This window comes from Phocoena phocoena, chromosome 1 (genome assembly GCF_963924675.1).
Source record: "Phocoena phocoena chromosome 1, mPhoPho1.1, whole genome shotgun sequence".
Classification (NCBI taxonomy): Eukaryota; Metazoa; Chordata; class Mammalia; order Artiodactyla; family Phocoenidae; genus Phocoena; species Phocoena phocoena.
This window is the reverse complement of record NC_089219.1, coordinates 38089223-38112291: the sequence shown is the minus strand read 5'-3', so window position 1 is coordinate 38112291 and position 23069 is coordinate 38089223.

Genomic DNA, 23069 nt, shown 5'->3' with positions numbered 1-23069 from the left:
GGAGAAACAGGACCGTGAATTTGCGGGAAACGGGGAGGCACGAGGCAGGCAGTGGAAAGGTGAGCTGGGACCAGACTGGGGCAAGGTGGGGCTCAAAGTTACAGAGGCCGGTTTCCCTTCTGAGAGCTGTTGAGTTTTCATCGGAGGCAGGAGGAGATAGGCTCCCACTGGGGCAGTGTGGGCACAAAGAGACCTGTGAGGAGGAGGATAATGGCACGAACTATGCGGCAGCCCTGGGGTGGAAAGAAGTGGATGGATTTGGGAGAGGTAGGAGCGACAGGACTTGGTGATAGATTGAATAAGAGGCATATCTTGATTTCTAACTTGGGTTCCCAGGGTGCTGCTATTCTCTGAGACAGGGATCAGGAAGAGTAAAACATTTGAGGGGAAGCTGAGTTCAGTGTTGGACATGCCTTTGACCACACCCCTGGACAGACCCTCAATAATTGGGGTCCTTTCGTCCCACCTGGCAATTCCTCTGTCCATAAGATGGGAGGGTTATCATTAGCACTGCTGGCTGGCTGTTCCCTGGCTGCGGCTGGCTGGAGGTCTGGGTGGGGAGGCTGGGCTGGGGGTGCTGCTACCACTGGGCCGGGTCTGGCGAGCGTTCCTTTGTGGTTCTGGATTGCTAGGCAGCTTCTTTGGGCACAGTCATGTTATAGGAGCTCAAGGACTGAGTTGTCGATCGTTCCCAGAGAGAGTCCCTGGAGGGGGCCAGTGCTCTGTGCTGTGGAGATTACAGTGTCAATTTTATAGCTCAGGAAACAGGCTCAGAAATTGAGTGGCAGAACAAAGGTCACTGGAAGTGAGCAAAGGTCTGTGTGATGTCTTCTCACAGTTCCAGCTGCCGCATCATCAATGGTGACATTTGTTCTAAGAGGGGCAGGGAAACCACGAGAGCCATGGCTCCTTGGGGGAGAAATGCGATCTAGAGGGGGTAAGGGGGATTGGGGGAGGAGGTAGGGAAAGCTTCCTGGAGGTGGTGCAATTTGTGAGGTCATAGAAGCGCAATCTTGTTTTCTGTCTTCCCAGCCAGCGATCATTGACAATCAGCCGTTGCCTGCCGTGAGGGAGACCTTGTCATCTGAGGGACCTCTAGGTAGAATGTGTCCACAGAGCCCAAAAAGTGGCAGGCTGGAGTTCCTGCAGGCATTTCAGGCCTGAAATGGAGGCACTTCTACCTCGTTCTCTGGCATCCGTCAACCTGAGCATCCCTTCTGCACAGGCACTTCACTGGCAGCTGGAATCCCACTACCTATTCATTTTCATATCAGGGTTCAACACAGGTTTCTGTTCTGTTCCCAGGTTTTGTTTTACTTAAAAAAAAAAATCATGTGATGAAGTGATGGGTTATTTCTAAGGGATGACTGACAATTACAAGAAAAGCTAATCTTTCTGTGGATGATTGGGGAAAAGTTTTAAGATACAAAAAAACATTGCTAACTTTCATCTGTCACTCATTAAGTGTTTTTTTCCAGGTGTCCAAATAACTGGCATGGTAAGGGGGTGGCTGCATTTTAGGAGCTGAGAAGGGGTAACTTTCCCAAACAATGTTTAAGTAATATTTGATCATTGTAGAAAATACAAGTAAAAAGAAAATAAAAAAATAAAGCATCCATTAAGAGAGAAATACTGCTAACATTTTAAAATATTTCCTTTCTTTTCATTTCTGGGCATTTCTGGTTTTCTTTTACATGGTTAATATACTGCATAGATAATTTCGTGTCTTGCTTTCTTTTATTTATTTATTTATGCCCGCGTTGGGTCTTCATTGCTGTGCGCAGTCTTCCTCTAGTTGCAGCCAGCAGGGGCTACTCTTTGTTGTGGTGCTTGGGCTTCTCATTGTGGTGGCTTCTCTTGTTGCGGAGCACAGACTCTAAGTGTGTGGTGCATGGGCTTAGTTGCTCCATGGAATGTGGGATCTTCCCAGACCAGGGCTTGAACCCATGTCCCCTGCATTGGCAGGCGGATTCTTCACAACTGTGCCACCAGGGAAATCCCGTGTCTTGATTTCTTATTCAACAAAATTACAAGAACTATCTCATATGATTTAAAACTGTTAAAAAAATGTTTTAATGATTACATAATCTTCTAGTATATGGAGTTACCATATTTCATTTTACCACTCCCCCATCCTTAGACATATAGACCCTTTCTTTCTTTCCCTCTTTCTTCCTTCCTTCCTTCCTTCCTTTACTTCTTTCTTTCTGTTATAAAAATGCCGTGATGAAAATCTTTGTATATATATATCTTTGTCCATATTTTGGGTTATTTTCTTATAATTTTTTTCTGGAAGTGGAATTACTGGGTCAGAGGGTCAAAATATTTTTAAGGGGCTTCCCTGGTGGCGCAGTGGTTGAGAGTCCGCTTGCTGATGCAGGGGACTCGGGTTCGTGCCCCGGTCCGGGAGGATCCCACATGCTGCAGAACGGCTAGGCCCGTGAGCCATGGCCGCTGGGCCTGAGCGTCCGGAGCCTGTGCTCTGCAATGCGAGAGGCCACAACAGTGAGAGGCCTGCGTACCGCAAAAAAAAAAAAAAAAATTTAAGGATGTTTTTATTTTTTAAAAATTAATATATTTATTAATGGCTGCGTTGGGTCTTCATTGCTGCGCGCGGGCTTTCTCTAGTTGCGGCGAGTGGGGGCTACTGTTCGTTGCGGTGCACGGGCTTCTCATTGTGGTGGATTCTCTTGTTGCAGAGCACGGGCTCTAGGCATGCGGGTTCAGTAGTTGTGGCACGTGGGCTCAGTAGTTGTGGCTCGTGGGTTCTAGAGTGCAGGCTCAGTAGTTGTGGCGCATGGGCTTAGTTGCTCCGCGGCACGTGGGATCTTCCCGGACCAGGGCTCGAACCCGTGTCCCCTGCTTTGGCAGGCGGGTTCATAACCACTGAGCCACCAGGGCAGTCCCTAAGGATCTTTTTAAAATTGAAGTATAGGTGATTTACAGTGTTGTGCTAGTTTCTGGTGTACAGCAAAGTGATTCAGTTATACATATGTATATATGTATTCTTTTTCATGTTCTTTTTCCATTATGGTTTATTACAGAATATAGTTCCCTGTGCTATACTAAGGATCTTGATATGAATTGCCAAAATGCTTTCCAGAAAGGTTGTGCCAGTTACACCCCATCACCCTGATATAAACGTACCTGTCTTATGGTATAATACTGAGTATTACCATAAAAACATTCTTCTAAGTTGATAAGTATCAAACTGGAATCTCATTTTTGTTGTTGTTGCTGAATAGTTTCTTGGAGGCCAAAGTGGCAGGGGTCTACTAGGTTAAAGATTTGGTCCAGGGCTTCCTTGGTGGCGCAGTGGTTGAGAGTCTGCCTGCCGATGCAGGGGACATGGGTTCGTGCCCCGGTCCGGGAAGATCCCACATGCTGCGGAGCGGCTGGGCCCGTGAGCCATGGCTGCTGAGCCTGCGAGTCCAGAGCCTGTGCTCTGCAACAGGAGAGGCCACAACAGTGAGAGGCCTGCGTACTGCCAAAAAAAAAAAAAAAAAAAAAGATTTGGTCCAGTCTGACCGGTAAATTCTTCTACAGGTCAGACTGTCTCCTTCACTAAATTTGTGGGGTTTGGCCATTGTTGTGGATATCTGTTGTTTTTACCTGCCTGGAGTTCTCTCCTCCTTGTGGTTACAGTCTCCCAGTTTTCCTTTGGGAAATTTCCTCCTCCATTTTGGTCCATGTGATTCAAGTGGGCCTTCTCCACCCCCCAAATTCCAGGGATGGGCATTGAGACCCTGGCCTGGCCAGTCATCACAGTGATTGGTTTAGTAATGGACATTTCACACAACTGGGGCAATTATGGCCTTTTGCTGGAACACCTGGGGGACAGAGGCCATCTCTCCTATTAGGGGATTGGGGGTAGAGAGAGTGAAGCTAAAGAATACAGGCCTGCATTTCCAGATAATTTATATATTCAAATGATTCATTTCCTTCATTCTTTCCTCCAACTCTCCTAGTGTCACTATTCCTCTTTTAGCAAAGGGAATATTATAATTTTTAACAAAGCAATTTTATAAGTTCCTGAAGCAATGGATGTATGTGTGTATACATAATTGAAACTGACCAAATACAAATATATATATATATATATATATATATATATATATATATATATATATATATATATATATAAAAGAATGCAGGCCTGGAACTGGCTGGTGGCTGACTTTGCTACTCAAGGGGAGAGCCCGCCTAAGACAGAAGCTAATACTAGATAAGTGGTGCCCAGAAATGGAGAAGATATACCTGGAGACTTTTTCTGAGCCCCTGGATTCAGCTGTCTGGCGTTTCATTTACGTGAGGCAACAAACACAATCTCCCCTCCCCCTTAAAGGCAGTTTGAACTAGGTTTCTGTTATATGCAATTGAAAAAGTTCTATGGTTTTTGCATGGTGTTCAGAAAAGGCAAAGGTGCCTAAATTGTTACAGAATCATAGGTTCTGAAGGTTGAAGGATCTTCACTGTGTTCTTCATTCATGTTCTATATGCATATCTCCAAGTGTTTTAGTCAGGTATTATTAGTCCAGCCTCTGCTTGCATAATTCCAAGGATGGGGTACTCACTACTTTCAAAGGTAATCTGTCCCATTGAGTCAGGAGATAAATGGTCCCCAGGCTGAGCAGCTGAAGTCTGTGCCCACCCCCCCAACCCCCCCACCCCCCGACCCCTGCCAAGATACTCCAGGATAAGATAATGGCAGGAGCAGGGAGGAGCTGAGCCCTGCCCAGATAAAAGATAAAGGAACCATATATTTCTCATTCTCAAGGTCAAGGAAACCTTCCTGACTACACGTGTGTGCGCAGAAAGACTCCTCAGGGGCCAAAAAGGGAGGGGGCACCACTCCATAGCAGGTGATGTCAACCTTTCCATAGGCCTCTGTGCTAGAATCCATCTTGGCTAAGAGATGCACGCGCACACAGAGGAGCACCTTGAATTATACCAAATACAGACTCAGAGCCAGGTAAGCAAGATGACTGGCCAGAAGAAACCCAGAAGAAATGCCCCATATAAGTGATTTAAACTACCACGATGGCACGACTCTCTCTGAGCCCAACCGTGTGTGTCTATTCATACGTACTTTTTTCCTTCTAATACACCCTTTGCTTGTTTCACTACTTTTCGTCTCTTTGTTGAAATTTATTTCTACAAAGAAGACAAGCCAGGGCCTTGTCACTGGCCACTGGCCCTTGTGGTCTAGTGGCAAGGATTCAGTGCTGTCACTGCCGTGGCCTGACGTCAATCTCTGGCTGGGGAACTGAGATCCTGCATCAAGCCACTGCAAGTCGAGGCCACCCGAGGTCACCATCATTGGAAAGTCAACATCGAAGGAAAGTTTTTTTTCTCATGAACTGGAAGAACTAAATTACTCCCCATGACTGAAACTAAGACAAAAGATGGGAAGGATCTAATCCGATGACCCAAGTATTTTGGCCAAATCCTTGGCTTTAGAAAGGAAGAGGTTAAAGAGAGCTGAGTTTGGGCAGGAAAGAGGTTAAATGGTTTGAATAAGATAATGGGTGTTTTGTTTGTTTGTTTTTGCTTTTGAGAATTAGGGGGCCCGGAAGCGGGGGCTGGAGAGAAAGAAGAAGAGAAAGGAAAGTCAAATAATATGGCATAGTAGCAGAAAGGCTTTGAAGAACAATAATGTCTAATACTAAATTTCGGAGGTTTTCCGTGGTTATGCTAAGTTCTCTCTGTCCCAAGTTTGGTAACAAAGCTTCTGGGTAAGTGACCATTTTTTTTTTTTTTTTTTTTTTTTTGCGGTACGTGGGCCTCTCACTGTTGTGGCCTCTCCCGTTGCAGAGCACAGGCTCCGGACGCGCAGGTTTGGCGGCCATGGCTCACGGGCCCAGCTGCTCCGTGGCCTGTGGGATCTTCCCGGACCGGGGCACAAACCCGTGTCCCCTGCATCGGCAGGCAGACTCTCAACTACTGCGCCACCAGGGAAGCCCTAAGCGACCGTTTTTGATGACAAAGGATTGAGGACCAGGTACAGGACAGGTATAACACACAGGGGATGTGAGGCAATCCATAAGCTAAATTCAGATAGGGGAAGCAGGGAGGCAGAGACAGAGGTTATTATGACAATGTGTGTATAATTGCCCTGGGGATTTTCAATAATCTTTGGGAATGTTTCTGGCAAGTTTTGGGAATGGGGGTTTGACCAATATTATCTGTTTTTTGTTTTGTTTTGCTCTGTTTTGGCTGCACTGTGTGGCTTCTTAGTTCCCTGACCAGGGATCCAACCCAGGCCCTCAGCAGTCCTAACCACTGGACCACCAGGGAATTCCCTTATCTGGTTCTTAAGAGGCAGAGAGATCGCCAGCTAACAACTCTATTGTACTCATATTAAGATGAAATCAGCCTCCTTAATGCTTCCCCCATGATCAAAGGCATTTGCCTTTGGGAGCCCTGAAGACCAAGGCTACTTCCTTTGTCCCACCAGACTATAACTTTGTCATCTGGCTTTGGAGTCAGAACTGGGTTTGAATCTGGGCTTTGCCCCTGACCAGCTGTGTGACTGTGAAATTTATAATCTAGTGGGAAGAAATTGAAAATAAACAAATAAATAAAATATGTAGGGACTTCCCTGGTGGTCTAGTGGTTAAGACTCCACACTTCCACTGCACGGGGCATGGGTTTGATCCCTGGTTGGGGAACTAAGATCCCACATGCCATGTGGTACAGCCAAAAAAAATAAAATAAAATAAAATGTAGTATGATGGATAGAGATAAGTGGTATGGAGATAAAGCAAGTGAGAGGGAGATGCAATGCCAGGGGGTTAGTTTTTTGCCACATTTTATAAGGTGGACAGAGGAGACCTAATTGATAATGTGATATTTGATCAGAGACCTACAAGAAGAGAGGCAACAAGCCCTGCCTATACTTGGGGGAAGAATGTTTCAGGTGAGGGTAGAGCAAGTGTAAAGGCTCTGAGGTGGGAGTATGTGAGATGTGTTTATAGACCAACAAGGAGGCCGGTGGCTGAAACAACGAATCTGCCGTCTCCGAGCCTCAATTTCCCATCTAAATAATATAGGGCTTCCCCGGTGGCACAGTGGTTAAGAATCTGCCTGCCAATGCAAGGGACACGGGTTCGAGCCCTGGTCTGGGAAGATCCCACGTGCTGCGGAGCAACTAAGCCCATGAGCCACAACTACTGAAGCCCTCGCACCTAGTGCCTGTGCTCCGCAACAAGAGAAGCCACCACAATGAGAAGCCCACGCACCACGACGAAGAGTAGCCCACACTCGCCCCAACTAGAGAAATCCTGCGTGCAGCAAAAGACCCAAAAATAAATAAATAAATTTAAAAAATAAATAAAATTAATAATACAGATGATAATAGTACCTATATCACAGAGTAGATATGATGAGTAAACGTGATAATGCTTAGCACAAGGCCCAGGCCTTGTAAGCTTTTGTCATTAAGATGACAGCTAAGTCTTTGACCTTGTTGACCATTCTTTTTTGATAATGATGTGTGCTTCTCCCTCCATCCCAGTTCTCTTCCTCTCATTCATGCTCTCATTAGCCTATCATCTTTCTGCTGCAGTTGGTTCATCAGCCACTAATAATTAAGAGCACCTACTATATGTTGCACACTTGGTTACAGGATTTTCTTAAGATGTCTACTGTCCCATGGGGGATAGAACACGGGTTCAATCCTTGGTGGGGGAACTAAGATCCTGCATGCCTTGAGGGGCAGCCAAAATAAAATAAAATTCACCTTAAAATTTTTATGTAAGTAAAATACACTATTTTTTGTGTACATTTCTATGGGTTTAGATTTAACTATAAAGAGCTGGTTAGGAAATATTTTAGGCTTTGTGGACAGTCTGTCATAAATACTCAACTCTGCCTTTGGAGCACCAGAACATCTACAGATAATACATAATGTACAGAGAGTGCATTTGTACATTAACAGCCATCATAAAAAGCAGGCCCGGGGCTTCCCTGGTGGCGCAGTGGTTGAGAGTCTGCCTGCCGATGCAAGAGATACTGGTTCGTGCCCCGTTCTGGGAAGATCCCACATGCCGCGGAGCGGCTGGGCCTGTGAGCCATGGCCGCTGAACCTGCGCGTCCGGAGCCTGTGCTCCGCAACGGGAGAGGCCACAACAGTGAGAGGCCCGTGTACTGCAAAAAAAAAGCAGGCCCAAGAGAATAACTAGCAAAGTGCTCTGGGAGTTCGAAGGTAAGCTTCCTGGAGAGGGAGCATTTAGGCTGATTTTGAGGAAAGACTTTTCACGAATGGAGATGAGGTGGAGAGGCCATTCCATGAAGAAAAAAAAAAGGTGTGAGAATGGGCAAAGAGACTGGCATGCTCAAGTCTCAGGTGGGGGAGGGGAAATTGCCTGATATGGGACAAGCATAATGTGTTGGAAGTGGGGACAAGATTTTGAAGGGACTTGATTGTCAAGTTGCGGATTTTGGACTTACTCTGTAAATTGTAGAGAGCCATCAAATACTTTTAGGGAATGATATAGTCACAATTGTGTTTTTGAATGATCTGTCTGGCTGCAGAGGAGGAGAGCTGAGGGTCAGCAGGGACAAAGCGGGTGATGGGAATACCAAACGAGGAGGCTGTAACAACTGCACTGATGAGTACCGATGAGGCCTTTGGAATGGAGATGGAGAGGAAAGATGATAGAAATTCAGGGTGAAACAAGATGCTCTAACTCCTCTCTTAGGATCATCAGGGAACATATAGGAATTGCCCAGATATGACTACAATGAAACTGTGCTCTCAACTCTTCTGAAATTGTGCTTTGGGAGATTGAGGTCAACTATTTTCAGTCCCACTCCACGGAAATACCTTTCAGGAAAGGGAGATGGACAGGAGTAACATGTGTCTGCCCTGGGAGCCTTCCTGTTTTGGCATTTGAAAACTGCACGAAACTTCAGCAGCTTGGGGGTACTCTAGCCATCACTCTGTCCTGTAGGGATCAACTTTCTGAACAGGGATTTCTCCTGGCTCCCAGAGCGGCTTGAACTGAGAGATGGAGAATTGAGTTTTGGCCCTGGAAATGTCAGGTATAAAGCTCTGTAATCTTGGAGCAAATAATGCTGTGATTTCCACATAATCTTTTCAAAGGCTGTTTTGACTTTCTAAATGGTCTATCTAGCTGAAGAAAGAAATCAAAGATAACTAAAATTTGATAATTTGGGGGAACCCAGATCTGCCATGCTGCCAGTTCCTCTAAAAGAAGAAAGCCAATCCAGTCCCTGAGCTTCAGGATTTATGATACTAGTTGGCTGAATCCATAGCATCAATATTAGGAGACTGGGGAGGCTCTGTCCTTGAACATGAATGACCACTCAGCCACCTCCTGTGGAGCTTTCCCATTGACGGGCAGCAAGGAGTCCTGTGGGCTGACTCTGGAGTGGAGGGAATTGGAGGGAGGGGGCCCAGCAGATGATTATCATAATAGCCCAGCTGAGCATTTCTTAAATTTTTAAATTTTTTTTATTTTTTTTGCGGTATGCGGGCCCCTCACTGTTGCGGAGCACAGGCTCCGGACGCGCAGGCTCAGCGGCCAAGCTCGCGGGTCTAGCCGCTTCGTGGCATGTGGGATCTTCCCGGACCGGGGCACGAACCTGTGTCCCCTGCATCGGCAGGCGGACTCTCAACTACTGCGCCACCAGGGAAGCCCCCCGCTGAGCATTTTTAAGCTTCAAGCATTTTTACCCACATTAGCTAATTAACTGACAGCTTGTCCAAGTAGAAATGAGGGATGGTAGGAGACAGGGAGCTCGTGCCTGATCACGCTTTCAGGGTCTGGAGGGGACTGATAACATGACTGCAGTAATAGGGCCAGGGCGTTTGAGTGTTTGGACAGGGACTAATGGACAGGAGCTAATTGACAGGCTCTTGGGCCCATGCGAGTGATGGTCAGCTGGTTTATCCGGGACAGTGTGCTAAATGCCCCATTCAGTCCAGGGGCAGTCACAGTCAGAGAAACCCAGTCAGACCCTGTTACTGATCTGATGACAAGTGCACGGCATATTAGCTGCTTCACCACAGATGACTGCTCTGGAGAACTGTCTCTGTGTCCAGGAGACTGAATGAAATTCTTCACGGTCAGAGATGTCGCATATGATTTTTTAAATAGGAAACTTTCACATCAGAGCCCAGCCTGTGATCGTTCCTATTATTTACTATTTATTTTCTATAAGGAAAACCAGAAAAGACAAGCACATTTACAGAAATGAGTGTGTTTTAGCACAGCTTATAGTAATTCAGTGTAGACATCTATAATTTCACATTTTAAAATTCACCTTAGGGGCTTCCCTGGTGGTTCAGTGGTTAAGACTCTGTGCTTCCACTGCAGGGGACATGGGTTCGATCCTTGGTGAGGGAACTAAGATCCTGCATGCCTTGAGGGGCGGCCAAAATAAAATAAAATAAAATTCACCTTAACATTTTTATGTAAGTAAAATATACTATTTTTTGTGTACATTTCTATGGGTTTAGACTTAACTGTAAAGAGCTGCATAGGAAATATTTTAGGCTTTGTGGACATACAGTCTGTCATAAATACTCAACTCTGCCTTGGGAGCACCAGAACATCTACAGATAATACATAAATGAATGAGCATGACTTTATTTATGAACACTGAAATTTGATTCATGTAATTTTCATGAACTATTCTTTTTCTTTTGATGTTTTTCTGCAATCGTGAAAAAAATCTAAAGAACAATCTTAGCTTGTGGGCAATACAAAGATAGGTGATGAGCTGAATTTGGCCCTTGGGCTGTAGTTTTCTGACCTCTGGTTCAGACCAGGATTTCTCAACCTTGGCAATATTGACATTTCAGGGCAGATAATTCTTTGCTGTGGATACTGTCCTGCTGCGCTGTAAAATGTTTAGCAGCATCCTTGGTCTCTACCCGCTAGATGCCAATGGCACCCCCTCCTCTATGTTGTGACAAGCAAAAATGTCTCCAGACATTGTCTAATATCCTCTAGGGAGCAGAATCGCCTCCTGTTGAGCACCACTGGTTTAGACAAATGCATACAGTCAGTTCACTACCACAACCATCAAGAGACAGAATAGTTCTATTATCCTAAAAAAGTCCCTCATACTGCACCTCTGTAGTCAACACCCCACTCCATCCCAATCCCTGGCAGTCACTGTTTTCTGTTTCTATAATTTTGTCTTTTCCAGAATAATACATACATAGAATCATAAGGCATGAGTTTGACTTCTTTTGCTTAGCATAATGCATTTGAGATTCATTCATGTTGTTGAGTGTATCAGTAATTCATTCCTTCTTATTGCTGAGTAATATTCAAATTTATGGACATATCATAGTTTATCTGTTCACCAGTTAAAAGATATTTGTGTTGTTTCCAGTTTTTTGTGATTATGGATGAAATTGCTTTGAACATTTGTGTGCAGGTTTTTGTCTGAATGTAAATCTTCATTTTTCTGGGACTTCCCTGGTGGTCCAGTGGGTAAGACTCTGGGCTCCCAATACAGGGGGCCTGGGTTCGATCCCTGGTCGAGGAATTAGATCCCGCACGCATGCCGCAACTAAGAAGTCTGATGCCACAACTAAAGATCATGCATGCCACAACGAAGATCCTGTGTGCCACAACTAAGACCCAGTGCAGCCAAAGTAAAATAAATAAATACTTTTAAAAAAACCTTCAGTTTTCTTAGGTAAATACCTAGGAGTGGAATTTAGGGATCATATGGTAATTGTATGTTTAATTTTATAATAAACTGCCAAATTGTTTTCCAAAGTGGCCATACGATTTTAAATTCCCACCAGCTATGTATGAGCATTCCATTTGTTCCACATTCTCACTAGCACTTGGTATTGTCAGGGTATGTTTTTTTAAGCCATTCTAATAGGTGCATAGTGGTGTTTCATTGTGGTTTTAATTTGCATTTCCCTACTGATTAGTGGTGTTAAGCACATTTTAATGTGCTATCTGTATATCTTTGTTGCTGAAGTGTTCATATCTCTTGCCCATTTTTTATTAGGTGATTTGTTACTAAGTTCTTTGTATATTCTGGATACAGGTCCTTTGTTGGATCTGTGATTTGCAAATATTTTCTCTCAGTCTGTACCTTTCTTTTATTCTCTTAACAGGATCTTTTGCAAGCAGATGTTTTTAATTTTGAGGAAGTCCAGTTTATCAATTTTTTTCTTTTATGGATTGCTCTGTTATGTCATATCTAAGAAATCTTTGCCTAACCCAAGCTCACAAAGATTTTTTCCTGTGTTTTCTTTTAGAAGTTTTATAGTTTTAGGTTTTACATTTAGGTCTATGATCCATTTTGAATTAATTTTTGTATAAGATGTGAGGTATGTTGTGTGTTTTTGGTTTTTTTTTTGCATGTTGGGTATCTAATTGTTTCAGCACTATTTGTTGAAAAGACTATCCTTTCTCCATTGAACTGCCTTTGCACTTTTGTCAAAAGTCAGCTGAGGATATATGTGTGGGACTGTTTCTGGACTCTCTGTTCTGTTCCATTGATCTATGTGTCTACCTTTTTGCTAACATCACACTGTTCAATCTCACATTTTAAATAAAATTCCTAAAGGTGAATTCTTTTGAAACAGTTATGTGTCTAATGAGTGTTCTGTCATGTTGAACACATTCAGAATTGTGAAATATTTAAAACCCAAAGTTAATATTTTGGTGAAAATCTTGGATGAAAGTTGGAGGGTGACAGAGTTGACAACTCAGATAGTGTGAAGGTGCTGAAAGAACACTGAAACATCTGTGGTTTTGGGCAAATCCCATAGCCCAATTAAAGCTCCTGGGAGTCATCTGACACAAGCTGAAAGAGTAGTATGGTGGCAAGATGACCAGCCACTGAAGAACTTATTCTTGAGGACTCAAGAGGCCCTGGAGAGAGTCACCGAAATAGCTGACATGGGGTTAATTCCTACAAATAGGGAAGTGTGTGTTCATGCTAGAATAACTTAGGTATAAAAGGTTATTAAATAATATAATATCATTTGGCAGTTGGAGGCAAATGAGGCTGAGGATATGTGGGTTATATTTTGGAGGGGGTTCTACCTGGAATTTTTATGAATCTTATTGAAGTCTATATCTGTACCAAAAGTTTATATCCGTACCATGAACTCACCACTACTTCTAGAAATAAAGCCAATAAATGTTTAGGATAATGGCCAAGAAAACATTAGAAAATTTGTGCATGGTGGTAGATGTAGACTTCCAGAAATCTCTATGACTTGTGGGATTCAAAAGAACTATGGAAAACCTGAAATTGAACAGGTGTGCAAACTTCTGTTAGGTCCCTGGGCCCAGCAAGGTCTTCAGGAGAGGAGAGAACACAGCCTTACTCAAGTTTCTAAAGATGTTAACTAGTCTGCAGTCCCAGGGAGATACCAGGGAACAGAGTTTCAGTGTTGGATATGGTTAGAATTTCTCCTACATGAAAATAGACCGTTTCAACTGCCACCAGAATCACTGGCCTAGTTACTGGGGACAGGGGGAAGGAAAGGCCTTCCAGTTAGAGATTTATGAGATCCAAAGTTGAGAGTATTTGGGGGGAAGGCCACCCCTGGTATGAGGAAAGTGTGCTTTTGCTTGGGCATTCTACTGAGATACTACAAATGGATACCAGTAGTGGAGAAGTGAGAGCAGAACCTCTGAGTCTGACAAAGGGAGTTTTCAAGGCTATCAAGGTCTCAGCTTCAGTTGCCTGAGTGCCAAATACTCTGACCACTTTAGCAGTTGGGAGGGTTTATAACCATAGGGTTGTTCAGATATTTTTCTCTGCTCTATTGGAGGGTGTGAGAAAAGATGCCTACTTTATTTTTTAAAGATGCCTACTTTTTGTTTGTTTGTTTTAAATTTGTATTGGAGTATAGTTGCTTTACAATGTTGTGTTAGTTTCTGCTGTACAGCAAAGTGAATCAGTTATACATATACATATATCCCCTCTTTTTTAGATTTTCTTCCCATTTAGGTCACCACAGAGCACTGAGCAGAGGTCCCTGTGCTCTACAGTAGGTTTTCATTAGTTATCTATTTTATACATAGGAGTGTATATATGTCAATCCCAAACTCCCAATTAATCCCATCCCCCCACCCCCCTTGGTATCCATAAGTTTGTTCTCTACATCTGTGTCTCTATTTCTGCTTTGCAAATAAATTCATCTGTACTATTTTTCTAGATTCTACATACAAGCAATGTTATACAATATCTGTTTTTCTCCTTCTGACTGACTTCACTCTGTATGACAGACTCTAGGTCTATCCATGTCTCTGCAAATGGCACTATTTTGCTCCCTTTTATGGCTGAGTAATGTTCCATTGTATATATGTACCACATCTTCTTTATCCATTTCTCTATCGATGGACATTTAGGTTGCTTCCATGTCCTGGCTATTATAAATCATGCTACAATGAACATTGGGGTGCATGTATCTTTTTGAATTATGGTTTTCTCTGGGTATATGGCCAGGAGTGGGAGTGCTGGGTCATATGGTAGTTCTATTTTTAGTTTTTTGAGGAACTTCCATACTGTTCTCCATAGTGGCTGTACCAATTTACATTCTCACCAACAGTGTAGAAGGGTTCCCTTTTCTCCACATCCTTTCCAGCATTTATTGTTTGTAGATTTTTTTTTTTTTTTTTTTGGCTGCATTGGGTCTTTCTCTAGTTGCGGTGAGCGGGGTCTACTCTTCACTGCAGTGCGCAGGCTTCTCATTGAAGTGGCTTCTCTTGTTGCGGAGCAGGGGCTCTAGGCACGCAGGCTTCAGTAGTTGTGGCACGTGGGCTTAGCTGCTCCGCAGCATGTGGGATCTTCCCAGACCAGGGATCGAACCTGTGTCCCCTGCACTGGCAGGTGGATTCTTGACCACTACGCCACCAGGGAAGTCCGTGTTTGTAGATTTCTTGATGATGGCCATTCTGACCCGTGTGAGGTGATACCTCATTGTAGTTTTGATTCGCATTTCTCTAATAATTAGTGATGTTGAAAAGATGCCTACTTTTGAATTGGGCCTGGAGACACACTTATAGGAGGCAGAGGAAACAGGAGCCAAAGTTCTAAACAGTGTGAATCAAGTCCCCTGTGTAACAGGCAAGGACTAGGGCTATCCTAAATTAAGGCTTTGGGGAAAATTTCAGCTGCCAGACCCATAGTAGTCCTTTAGGTTCTTCCAATTATTGAAATTAACACAGGAAAAGGAGGAAGGGAGGCAGCTCAAGTCATGGAATGAAGGAAACTCCATCAATTGAGGTGATTGTAGATATGCAGCAAGGACCCCAATGACTACTATACAGAAGGACTTCACAGTACAGATGAGAGCCCTAATGATGGCCTTCTAGGTTTGGGGAAAGAGCTATGACGGTGGACACTTCAGAGCCCCTAAAAGGCAAAACACTGGAGGGGTGAGACACTATAGCATTCCTAAGGTTGAAGAGCATCAGGGAAAGGAAGTGGAGATGGGCCTGGAGTTTGAGCTGTCTTCAACCCTCACGAGAGGATCCCCTGCTAGTGAAGAGCCCATTTTTGTCTTGTGGAGGGAAAAATACTAGGAAGAGGAGCAGCCAAGAAAAGCACCAAGTACTAAGCACGGCTTGATGGTGAATTCACAAGTAGCAAGCACGCAAGCCATTCCCCATGATGAAAATAGAATGGGTGTGGGCTTCCCTTGTGGTACAGTGGTTAAGAATCCGCCTGCCAATGCAGGGGACACGGGTTCGACCCCTGGTCCGGGAAGATCCCACATGCCGCGGAGAAACTAAGTCCATGCGCCACAACTACTGAGCCTGCGTGCCACAACTACTGAGCCCATGTGCCTAGAGCCTGTGCTCCACAACAACAGAAGCCACCACAATGAGAAGTCTGTGCACTCACTGCAACTAGAGAATGCCTGAATGCAGCAACGAAGACCCAATGCAGCCAAAAATAAAACAAATAAAATAACTCTTTAAAATCTATTAAAAAAAAAAAAGAATGGGTCAGATGTGGTTTTGTTTTAGTACTGATTGTGAAGCTTGAGTTTCTTGCAGGACTTGTGGAGATGATGGAAGGAGTGAAAAATCTGTGCTTATATGTTGGACCCTGGAAGTGCTCAAGGAAGGTAGGTACCTTATAGGGATCAAGTCCAGACTCTTTAAAGTGTCTAACAAAAACTTGCAGTGGTATTCAACCCTCATGCAGGAATGGAAGCCACAGCAAAATCAAAAGGAAGAGCCCCAAATTCCCATCCTCCCTTTTTCCATTCTGGGTCCTCTATGTTAAGCTTTAATTTGGGGGATTCCTAAAATTCAAAAGGAGGAAATAGAAGGTGTCATGGAAGGCCCAAACCAAGAATAGTTTTCTCTATTTAAGAATGGACTGTGACTGGGCTTAGGGGAAGTAGCATAAGCTTGAAGTTGGAAACCCAGACTCTTTAGAAAATAGTGCAGGAAGTCTATATTGTCTGAAAGGGATGATCTTTTAGATCACCTTAAAGACCTACTGATTAACTGCATCATCTCTGGGTTCCATATCCCACAGGTTACCTTTTGTGATAGTGAAGAGAAAAAAATCAAGTAAATTCTGGGTTTGTCTGGATTTCCTAGCTCTGAATAGACAGTCTGAAATAGTCTATCATACTGTGTTCCTTATACAGTGGCTTAGCCACTTCCTATGGAGTCAGTTGTTTCCAGAATTGGATGTCAGAGCAAGTATTATAAAATCCCTATGACTGCAGAGGCCGTTAACAGGGTAGATTTTATCTGTCTTGTGTAGGTCTACCAATATGAAGGGATTGGGGTTTCAGGAACCCCCATTACTGTTCAGAGGTTACTGGAGAAAGTGATTGGTCATTTGAATTTATCTGGAAGTGTTTATTTATGCATTTATATGTAATATTTATATATTCATTATTTATATATTCATTATTTATATATATATATACACATATATTCATGTTCTCCAAAACCTTGGAAAAGCATGAAGAATGGCTCTTCAAGAGTAGTGAACATGGGGACTTCCCTGGTGGTCCAGTGGTTGGGAGTCCACCTTCCAATGCAGGAGATGCAGGTTTGATCCCTGGTCAGGGAGCTAGGATCTCACATGCTGCAGGGCAACTGGGCCCGCGTGCCACAACTACTGAGCTCGGGCACTCTAGAGCCCGAGCACCACAACTAGAGAGAAGCCCGCGCGCCTCAATGAAAGATTCCGCATGCCACAACAAAGATCCCGCATGCCGCAAATAAGACCCAACACAGCCAAAAAAAAAAAAAGAGTAGTAAACATTTTTTTTTTTGGTCTGCCCAGATTTTCTTTGAGAAACTGCTCTCCCCAATTCTCAATCCATGTATGGTAGGTGCAGCTGACCCCATACTCTGCTTCCAGGAGTGCCACATGACCTAGAACTGTCCAATTAGAACATTCCATCTAACTAGGCTCAGTGATTGGTTCAGGGGTGAGCATGTGATCCAAGGTAGGCCAATGAAACTCAACCCTCAGAATTTTTCTGTAACTATATGGAGAAATGCACTTTGCAAGATGGAGTTGCTAAGCATGTGGAATGTAGGCTTAGGGCTGCTGGAAGCTTTCCTTGTCACCATTTAGGGGAACATCAGAGGGAAGGAGAACTGAGAATGAATCTAGTTCCTGCTAGCATTATTTGAGCACCTCTACTTAGGTATATTTATTTGGATTAAGCTAGTTTTCTGTCATTTACATCTGAAAAAGTCATACTAATACAATAGTGATACTAGACCACTTGGGAGACTTTACAACTCAAGTAATTTTGCTTGATCTCAGTAAAAGAGGATGACATGTAATGTCACACGGGGGTAAGAACAGGTCACGAGAAGATCTCTATTAACAACTAGCTCTGCCCCATCAACTATGAAAAACTAGAAATATTCATAATGTTTATGAAAAGCTCTTCCAAGATTGCAGAATTCACCTGTATTCTAACGTGGCATTATCAGGACAGACCCAGCTCACCAATTCATAAGTCAGCTTAAGATCCAGAAGGGAGTCAAATCCCTCACTCCCTTGTGAGAGTTCAAGGCCTTGGTAAGTTTGCTGAGCTCCTTAGCTCAGGATTGTCCTAACAATTGCTGACCCACGCTGATGTCAGTTTTGAGGGCATCTAAGTAAGTATTATGTTAAAAAAATGAAGAAGAGAGAAGGTTTATAATTTTTTTTGTCAAGTCTGTCTGAGAGTGAGGTGCAACACTATTTAAAAAATAGAGTTCCTGGATCAAAAGTGGGAAATCACAGGTAAATTCCGAGAGAGAGAGCGGATGTGTCAGGTGCTAGACTATATCTCATTTGCCCATGTGTTTCCCAGTGCTAAGTTGGCTTCTTCTGGTACCTGACTATTATCGATCTGTAAGCATGCTGGTGGTTTTTCTTCACTGTCTATACTCACGGGCCACTGAGAATCAGGCTTTGACACAGACCTTGGATACCGTGATCACAGTGGCATTTGACTGTGTGGTCCAGGGCAGACCATTACTATCTTCAATGTGAGTGTAGAGTTGGAGAGAGGAATGATAGGCAGAACCCAAGCCGAGTGTGTGTGGGGGTTCTTTCCAAAGAAAATACTCAAAACTTCCCAAGGAATAGGACCAGAGCATCCTCCAATAGAGATGGCTTCTAGACCTGATTAATAGCATAGTACCGAACATTTGACATTTTTGGCCGCCTGGCATCTGAACGCCCTTCCGTTTTGGAGGACTCCCAAATCAGGTGGGAGGCGGGGTCCATAAACTCTGATATGATGTTGAGTATGGTGCCAAAAGATGCAAGAAAGAAATAAAATGCTATTTTAGGATGTGGGGCTGCCCGTTAAGCTCAAAATAGCTAATTGGAGGTATAACATAGCCTGAGAGTGGGAGAGGACAGTCACAGTGCTTGACCAAAATAACTTACCACTGATGGGGGAACCCTCCTTTTTTCTGGCCCACTTGGTAGGCATTAGGGTTCATGAGGAAACCCTCCCCCAGGCACTACTAGAGGCTCCATGGGGAAGAGAGAGAGAAAATTGGACAGTGGTTGAGAGGGTAAAGACATCAGTCTTATTTAGGATTCTTGGGTTGCAAATAAAAGAATCTAGTTGGGGCTTCCCTGGTGGCGCAGTGGTTGAGAGTCCGCCTGCCGATGCAGGGGACACGGGTTCGTGCCCCGGTCCGGGAAGATCCCACATGCCGCAGAGCGGCTGGCCCGTGAGCCATGGCCGCTGAGCCTGCGCGTCCGGAGCCTGTGCTCCACAATGGGAGAGGCCACAACGGTGAGAGGCCCGCGTACCGCAAAAAAAAAAAAAAAAAAAAAAAAAAAAGAATCTAGTTGGAGCCTACTTAAATAAACAAAGAATTCATATAAGCAGCCCCTGTTAGATCTGAGAAAGAGGGGCCCAGGACAGGGTCTAGAGGGTCCCGAGCCCACCTCTCCTCATAGGATGAGAAATCAGTAGGGCCAAGGGAACTTAGCGACCCAGAGGCTTCGGTTCCTTCTTCTAGACCATGCTTTTGGAGTTCTTCACCCAAATGGCCCCAAGCCTGTTTCCAGGACTGCACTGGGCCTTTTCCCTGGATCTGTTCTCCTAAGGACAGACAACATTGTCAATACCAGTACCTTTAGACCCAAGGGGTGGTCAAGCGACCGCTATTTGTAGCAGAATGGATGGAAGGGGCTTGGACATGTGCACAAGGATCCCCTTCACAGTTCAGGATGAAGCCAGGGGTGAAAAGAGATGGGAGTCAGAACTCTAAGAATCCATGAATTCTAGATTTGAACCTAGTCTTCCAGGTTTACATGAAGGTATATTTGGCAAGATAGGAGGATTGAATATATTTTACTTAATGGTTTGTTCCTTTGATTTATAACTTTTAAGTATTTTGACATATGGTATGTGTGCTTCTATTTATATTATCATCCTGGGCTCTGCAAATGTTAGAGGTGGGCCTGACCTTAGAACAGGGACAAAGCTGGGCATTAGGAGACTACAGACTGAAGAAATTGACTACTGGGGGACTTCTCTGGCAGTTCAGTGGTTAAGACTCTGCACTTCCACTGCAGGGGGCACAAGTTCGATCCCTGGTCAGGGAACTAAGATCCTGTATACCATGCTGAGTGGCCAAAAAAAAAAAAGAAGTTGACTACTGCTTAGGTCCTTTCCATTCTTCATCCCTGCTCCTTTCAGAGCATTTTCTTCATCCTTCTTTGGCTTTCTGAACACTGGCCAGCTCCAGAGATTCCATGCTACACGTCCAAACCCCTGGAGAGACCAGTTCTTGTGTTGGCTACTGTTTGCAAATATTTGACAGAAAATGTAACTCAGTCTGTGTCCCATCAACTATGGCCAGCAGCAAGGTCATGTACAAACTGAGGAGAGAAATGTCATGGTGAACTGGCCAGAGGTATTAAAAGGTGTCTACTACAATGGGGCAACTGACCAACCAGTCTGGGTCATCAGTCCACTCACACCCTCAAGCCTTAACCCATAAACAGTATTCTCGGGGCTAGTTAATCCACCCAGTGAGGTCCCAGAAGTGAGTGTATCACCTAGAAAAGCAGAGGAGGAAAATACTACCAATAAAGAGAAAGATTCTCAACCAGAAAAGTTGTAATCTCATTTTGCAGTGAGCCATTTTTTAGGTTGAGGATGTGCTGGTTACCTAATACCACCAAGTGTTGCCTTTCCTACCTCTTAAACATTTCTCAAATCTACCCAGGGCTCTCCATCTTTTGTCTACATTGTTTTAACTATGTTTTGTCTTCAGTTTGTCCCTTCAGTTCACTCTGCAATATGTAATGATTCTCAAATACAGACCTGCCCTCATTGCTCTGAGCAAAAAGAATGCATTCCTGGGAATTCCCCGGCGGTCCAGTGGTTAGTACTCTGCGCTTTCACTGCTGAGGGCCCAGGTTCAATCCCTGGTCGGGGAACTAAGATCCTGCAAGCCGAGCGGTGCGGCCAAAAAAAAAAAAGAGAATGCATTCTTTACCTTGGTTTACAAGGCTCTTCACCCTGCAGCTTCATCCCTCACCATCCTCTACATCCTTTATGGCACTATTTCCAGTGCTCCCAAGAGACACATGCTCTCCTCTGGGCATCTGCACATGCTCTTTTCCTTGTGGGCCTGTATTCCCATCTGGCCCTGTCACCCAACTAGAAAAGGAACCAGCTTAGATATGATGATTTTGAGGTGTTTTGGGGCTATCTAGTAGGCATTTGGGTAGACAGGAGAAGGGATGCTTTAGGAGGTTGATGAGGGTGCTACCAGAGGTCAGAATGGGTGATCGGCTTTCAGTTGGAGGAAAGGCATGCTGCCTCAGAGGGAGGAAAGGAAGCAAGGATGGTAGAAGTTTATAGGCTCTGGAGGGGATGTAAGCAGGGGGGCCATTATGCCTGATGGTCTCTGTGAAGTAAAAGGCCAGGTTATATTTACTGATCTGAGGGTGGGGTGTAGTCATTTGAGATAAGCGGTGAAGGTTTGGAACGTCGGAGAGAGCACATTGAGGATTAAGTAAAAGGAAGCCCAATTATGACCAGAGACCAGCCCAGAGCGAACTTGGTAAACTTGGTTTTTCTTTCTCTAAGCCCCAGCTGCCTGAGTGTAAAAGCAGAAGCAGGACTCTTGTTTTGGTCTGGGATTTGGCTTCAGCAGGGTGACTTTTTTGGAAGGACACAGGGGAGACAAAGTTGAAGGTATTGTGAGAAAATTGTTAAAAAGGTACACCTTGGGTTAGGCCTGAGGTTCCAATACTGTGGCTAGTCTGTAACAACGTTTCATCAGTTTGAACACTATATTTAAAGTGACTTAAGGTCATTTCTTGGGAAGGATGATCCTTTAGTTTGAAGTTATATTCTTTCTATATCTTTTTTCTTTCTTTCTTTCTATGTCTTGATATTAAAATGTCTTTAATTATTAAGTTATCAGGCAATGTATTAGTTTTGTAGGGCTAGCATAATGAACTACCACAAACTGGGTGAATTAAAACAACAAAAATTTATTCTCTCACAATTTTGGAGGTTAGACGTCTGAGATCAAGTTGTTGGCAGGACTGATTCTTTCTAAAGACTCCAAAGGAGAATCTGTTCTATGCCTCTCCTCTAGCTTTTTGTGGTTGTAGGCAATTCTTGGTGTTCCTTGGCTTGGACATGCATTACTCCAATTTCTGCGTCTGCTTCACATTGCCTTCCCCTCTGTCTGTGTCTCAAATCCCCTCTGCCTTTTTCCATAGGGACACCTGCCTTTGGATCTAGGACTCACCCTAAATCCAGGATGATCTCATTTTAAGATCTTTATAACTGCAAAGACCCTTTTTCCAAATAAGATCATATTCAGAGCTTCTGAAGGGTTAGGACTTAGACAGATCTTTTTTGGGGACCACTATTTACTACAGTGGTATGAGATGGTAATCATTTTCCTCCAATGCCTATGCTTGGCAAAAAAAAAAAAAAAGGTCAGGGAGGGTTGGAGAGAGTTATCTGTTTGAGTTGAGATTTCAGAGAAGGAGCAATTCATGGGTATAATATTGCCTGGTTCTTGTTTGCAGGGTCCTGGGAAAACTCAGGAGAAACACCAACCACAAGGCCCTATATCAGGGTAGGATACAGAACTATATTCCTCCATTGCCCTGAAAAAGAAGGCAAGGGACACATTTGAGCTGTGGTTAGGGAACACAGCCAGAAGTCAGTGCTGCAAGAACAGAATCAGTGAGGAGTGTGACATTAAGATAACAGTCGAGGAGATGAGAAAGAGGCTAAGGAACAGTAGAGCTATTGGAGAAGAAGATGGAGAGGGTAAATAGAGGCTGTCTTGCCCCCTGATCTTTTGGTCTCAAGAGAGTTAGCCAGTTTAAAAGCACAAGGGCTGTGGGGGAGGGATAAATTGGGTGTTTGGGATTAACAGATACACACTACTGTATATAAAATAGGTAAACAACAAGGACCTACTGTATAGCACAGGGGACTATACTCAATATCCTGTAATAACCTATGGTAGAAAAGAATCTGTAAAAGAATGTATAACTGAATCACTTTGCAGTACAGCTGAAACATTGTAAATCAACTATACTTCAATTTAAAAAAAAAAAAAGCACAA